Here is a 6001-nt window from a genome sequence, read left to right as displayed (position 1 = left end):
GGGTCCCTCGGGAAGCCGTCGAATGCGGGGCGGACACTCGTTCGCTCGTTCGCGAGCGAGCTCACTAGCTCACTCGCTAGCTCACTAGGTCACGAACTCACTAGCTCACGAGCTCACTAGCTCACGAATTCACTAGCTCACTCGCTAGCTCACTCGCTAGCTCACTCGCTAGCTTACAAACTCGCTAGCTCACGAGCTCACTAGCTCACTCACTAGCTCACGAATTCACTAGCTCACTCACTAGCTCGCTCGCTAGCTTACAAACTCGCTAGCTCACGAGCTCACAGGCTCACTCACTAGCTCACTCACTAGCTCACGAATTCACTAGCTCACTCACTAGCTCGCTCGCTAGCTTACAAACTCGCTAGCTCACTCGCTAGCTCACTAGCTCAATAGCTTACTCACTAGCTCACTTGCTCGCTTACACTCTAGCTGACTAGCTCGCTCACTATCTCACTCACTAGCTCACTCGCTCGCTCACACTCTAGCTGACTAGCTATTTCACTATCTCACTTGCTCACATTCTAGCTCACTAGCTCGCTCACTAGCTCACTCACTCGCTCACACTGTAGTTCGCTGGTATCTCACTCGCCTGCTAGCTCGCTCACTAGCTAACTCCAACTCACGCGCTGGCTTGCTCACTAGCTCACTTGCTCACTATCTCACTCGCTCGCTCACTCAATAGCTCACTCACTAGCTCACTCAATGTCACTCACTCGCTCACTCACTAGCTCACTCAATGTCACTTGCTCACTCAATAGCTCACTCACTATCTCACTCAATAGCTCACTATCTAACTCAATAGCTCACTCACTAGCTCACTCAATGCCACTCACTAACTCACTAGCTCACTCACTAGCTCACTCAATGTCACTCACTCGCTCACTCACTAGCTCACTCAATGTCACTCACTCGCTCACTCACTAGCTCACTCACTAGCTCACTCAATGTCACTCGCTCACTCACTAGCTCACTCAATGTCACTCACTCGTTCACTCACTAGCTCACTCACTAGCTCACTCAATGTCACTTGCTCACTCAATAGCTCACTCACTAGCTCACTCAATGTCACTCACTCGCTCACTCACTAGCTCACTCACTTGCTCACTCACTAGCTCACTCACTAGCTCACTCAATGCCACTCACTAACTCAATAGCTCACTCACTAGCTCACTCAATGTCACTCATTCGCTCACTCAATAGCTCTCTCACCAGCTCACTATCTCACTCAATAGCTCTCTCACCAGCTCACTATCTCACTCACTCGCTCACTCACTAGCTCACTATCTCACTCAATAGCTCACTATCTAACACGCTAGCTCACATACTATCTAACACACTAACACAATAGCTCACGATCTAACACACTAGCTGCCTCACCAGCTCACTTTCTAACACACTAGCTCCCTCACTAGCTCACTCATGAACTCACTCGCTCACTCATGAACTCACCAGCTCACTCGCACGTGTTGTGTGATTGTGTGTAACTGCGTAGGTGCTACTCTTGCCCTAACAGTCTGCTAAGGCTACACGGGGCGTCTTTGTGTTTGACTTGGTGTGTAACTGTGTGAGTGTGACTGTCTTTGTGTGTGTGACTGTGTGTGTTTGAGTGTGTGTGTGTTACTTGGTATGTGTGACTGTGTGTGTGACTGTGTGTGTGTGACTGTGTGTGTGTGTGACTGTGTGTGTGTGTGACTGTGTGTGTGATTGTGTGTGTGTGTGACTGTGTGTGTTTGAGTGTGTGTGTGTTACTTGGTATGTGTGACTGTGTGTGACTGTGTGTGTGTGACTTGTGTGTGTGTGACTGTGTGTGTGTGTGATTGTGTGTGTTACTGTGTGTGTGTGTTACTGTGTGTGTGTGTTACTGTGTGTGTTTGAGTGTGTGTGTGTGTTACTTGGTATGTGTGACTGTGTGACTGTGTGTGTGTGTGACTGTGTGTATGTGACTGTGTGTGAGTGTGTGTTACTTGGTATGTGTGACTGTGACTGTGTGTATGACTGTGTGTGTGATTGTGTGTGTGACTGTGTGTGTGACTGTGTGTGTGTGACTGTGTGTGTTTGAGTGTGTGTGTTACTTGGTATGTGTGACTGTGTGTGACTGTGTATGACTGTGTGTTTGAGTGTTTGTGTTACTTGGTATGTGTGACTGTGTGTGACTGTGTGTGTGATTGTGTGTGTGACTGTGTGTGTTTGAGTGTGTGTGTTACTTGGTATGTGTGACTGTGTGTGACTGTGTGTGTGATTGTGTGTGTGACTGTGTGTGTGACTGTGTGTGTGTGACTGTGTGTGAGTGTGTGTGTTACTTGGTATGTGTGACTGTGTGTGACTGTGTGTGTGTATCTGTGTGTGTGTCTGCGTGCGTGTGTGCGTGTGTGACTGTGTGTGTGACTGTGTGTGTGTGACTGTGTGTGTGACTGTGTGTGACTGTGTGTGTGTGTGACTGTGTGTGTGTGACTGTGTGTGTGTGTGACTGTGTGTGTGACTGTGTGTGTGTGACTGTGTGTGAGTGTGTGTGTTACTTGGTATGTGTGACTGTGTGTGACTGTGTGTGTGTATCTGTGTGTGTGTCTGCGTGTGTGTGTGCGTGTGTGACTGTGTGTGTGACTGTGTGTGACTGTGTGTGTGACTGTGTGTGTGTGTGACTGTGTGTGTGTGTGACTGTGTGTGTGTGTGTGACTGTGTGTGTGTGACTGTGTGTGTGTGACCGTGTGTGTGTGTGACTGTGTGTGTGTGTGACTGTGTGTGTGTGACTGTGTGTGTGTGACTGTGTCTGTGTGACTGTGTGTGTGTGACTGTGTAAACGTCTCCCGTTACACGTAACGCTTCTTCCTGTTACGTCCTTTGATGTTGAAGCTGCTGCTGATGATGATGAGGATGGTGGTGCCGATGTTGTAGCTGCTGCTGCTGCTGATAAAGATGATGATGGTGCCGATGTCTAATTGTTGCTGCTGCTGATGTAGCTGATGAGTTGATGTAGCTGTAGGTGATGTAGCTGTAGGTGATGTAGCTGTAGTTGATGTAGCTGTAGTTGATGTAGCTGTAGTTGATGTTGCTGTAGTTGTTGTAGTTGTTGCTGTAGTTGTTGTAGTTGTTTCTGTAGTTGTTGTTGTAGTTGTTGCTGTAGTTGTTGTTGTAGTTGTGTTGTTAACGTCTCGCTGTGGATGTACGCCAGACACGGGCAACCTCAACCAGCGGGCACACGCAGAGACACAGACAGAGACAGACACACACAGAGACACAAACAGAGACACAGACAGAGACACAGACAGGGATAGGCAGAGAGAGACACACAAAGAGACAGACAGACACAGACAGTCACAGAGAGAGACAGACAGACAGTCACAGAGAGAGAGAGACAGACAGACAGACACAGACAGAGAGAGACACAGCCACAGACAGAGAGAGACACAGAGACAAACAGAGAGACACAGAGACAGACAGAGAGAGACAGACACAGACAGAGAGAGAGAGAGAGACAGACACAGACAGAGACACAGCCACAGACAGAGAGACACAGAGACAAACAGAGAGACACAGAGACAGACAGAGAGACACAGAGACACACAGAGACAGACAGAGAGACACAGAGACACACAGAGACAGACAGACAGTCACAGAGAGAGAGACAGACACAGAGACAGAGACAACAAGAGGCGATGCCTGCAACTGAACGCCAGCGGCCAGCCGAGACCCACCCCGCTCCTCCTCCTACACCCCCTACTCATCGACGAGGGGTGAGGGGTGGGGGTGAGGGGTGGGGGTGAGGGGTGGGGGTGAGGGGGAGGTGAGTGGGGGTGGTGATATGGGATGGAGATGCGAGGGAGGAGGAATCAGCAGCTGTGTTCTGTTGGGAAATTGTGATTGTAATGACGATGCTGATGGTGGCGGTGGTGGTGGTGATGGTGGTGGTGATGATGATCGTGGTTATGATAGTGGTGGTGATGATGGTGGCGATGATGATAGTGGTGGTGATGATGGTGATGATGATGATGGTGGTGATGATAGTGGTGGTGATGATGGTGATGATGATGATGGTGGTGATGATGATAGTGGTGGTAATGATGGTGATGATGATGGTGGTGATGATGATAGTGGTGGTGATGATGGTGATGATGATGGTGGTGATGATGATAGTGGTGGTGATGATAGTGGTGGTGATGATGGTGATGATGATGGTGGTGATGATGATAGTGGTGGTAATGATGGTGATGATGGTGATGATGATGGTGGTGGTGATGATGATAGTGGTGGTAATGATGGTGATGCTGGTGATGATGGTGGTGATGATGATAGTGGTGGTAATGATGGTGATAATGATGATAGTGGTGGTAATGATGGTGATGCTGGTGATGGTGGTGATGATGATAGTGGTGGTAATGATGGTGATGATAATGATGGTGGTGATGATAGTGGTGGTAATGATGGTGATGATGGTGATGATGATAGTGGTGGCAATGATGGTGATGCTGGTGATGGTGGTGATGATGATAGTGGTGGTAATGATGGTGATGATGATGATGGTGGTGATGATAGTGGTGGTAATGATGGTGGTGATGATGATGCTGGTGATGATGATAGTGGTGGTAATGATGGTGATGATGGTGATGATGATAGTGGTGGCAATGATGGTGATGCTGGTGATGGTGGTGATGATGATAGTGGTGGTAATGATGGTGATGATGGTGATGATGATAGTGGTGGTAATGATGGTGATGATGGTGATGATGATAGTGGTGGCGATGTCTTGGCCTCGCTGTGCGCTGCGTTGCACCACTCTCGGAGTAGTTAACCTCGCAATCAGTAAACTTTCAGAGCCGGTGTGAACGTCCGACTCTGACGTATTTAAAAAACAGAACGAAGCAAAACTGATGGAAATTAAACACCGCACAAAATACAGCATCTGTTCATGCTTGCAACATCAATACAATTGTAGTGACATCAGAGATGTCACTGTATCATCTTCATCATCAGCAGCAGCAGCAGCTACAAAACATCGGCACGACCATCATCATTATCATCAGCAGCAGCTTCAACATCAAAGGATGTAACAGGAAGAAGCGTTACGTGTAACGGGAGACGTTTACACAGTCACACACACACAGTCACACACACACAGTCACACACACACAGTCATACACACACAGTCACACACACACAGTCATACACACAGTCACACACACAGTCACACACACACAGTCACACACACACAGTCACACACACACACAGTCACACACACACAGTCACACACAGTCACACATACCAAGTAACACACACACACTCAAACACACACAGTTGCACACACAGTCACACACACACACACAGTCATACACACAGTCAAACACACACAGTCACACACAGTCACACACACACACAGTCACACACATGCTTGCAATATCAATACAATTGTAGTGCCATGCAGGTCGATGTTCCTACATCGTTGAAGGCGCCCCCTGGGCAGGCTGTTTGTAGCTCCAGCACTAGCGGGGCTTGATTAGCGCTGGGATATTGCCGGCTCCACGCACAGCGAGTGCTGCAAGCTCCAATGAGAGGGAGCGGGTGAGCGTCAGCCCAGGGGGCAGGGTTGCCCCGGGCGGTGGCACTCTGGTTGACCCCGTAGACACGTGATCCGGAATGTCCGCAGAAGGGGCCCAAGATGGGATGGGGGGAGTGGGGGTGCTAGGGGGCGATCACGTGTCCGGCGAGAGCTCTTGAGAAGGATCGAGAGGGAACGAGAATGTTCGAGAAGGCGGGCGGGGCCGAGTGCGGAGCGGCCCCGACCGTAGGGGGATATAAGGCGGGTTCCTGATGGGGACACGGGTCGCTGCATTCTACAAGCGGGAAGCTCAACACCTACAAGCTGGAAACTCTACATCTACAAGCTGGAAGCTCAACACCTACAAGCTGGAAGCTCAACATCTACAAGCGGGAAACTCAACATCTACAAGCTGGACGCTCAACACCTACAAGCTGGAAGCTCAACACCTACAAGCGGGAAACTCAA

Source organism: Petromyzon marinus, chromosome 70 (assembly GCF_048934315.1).
Source record: "Petromyzon marinus isolate PM22_M1 ecotype Great Lakes invasive population chromosome 70, UKy_Petmar_22M1.pri1.0, whole genome shotgun sequence".
Taxonomy (NCBI): domain Eukaryota; kingdom Metazoa; phylum Chordata; class Hyperoartia; order Petromyzontiformes; family Petromyzontidae; genus Petromyzon; species Petromyzon marinus.
The sequence above is the reverse complement of the archived record's forward strand: the minus strand, read 5'-3'. Positions refer to the sequence as shown.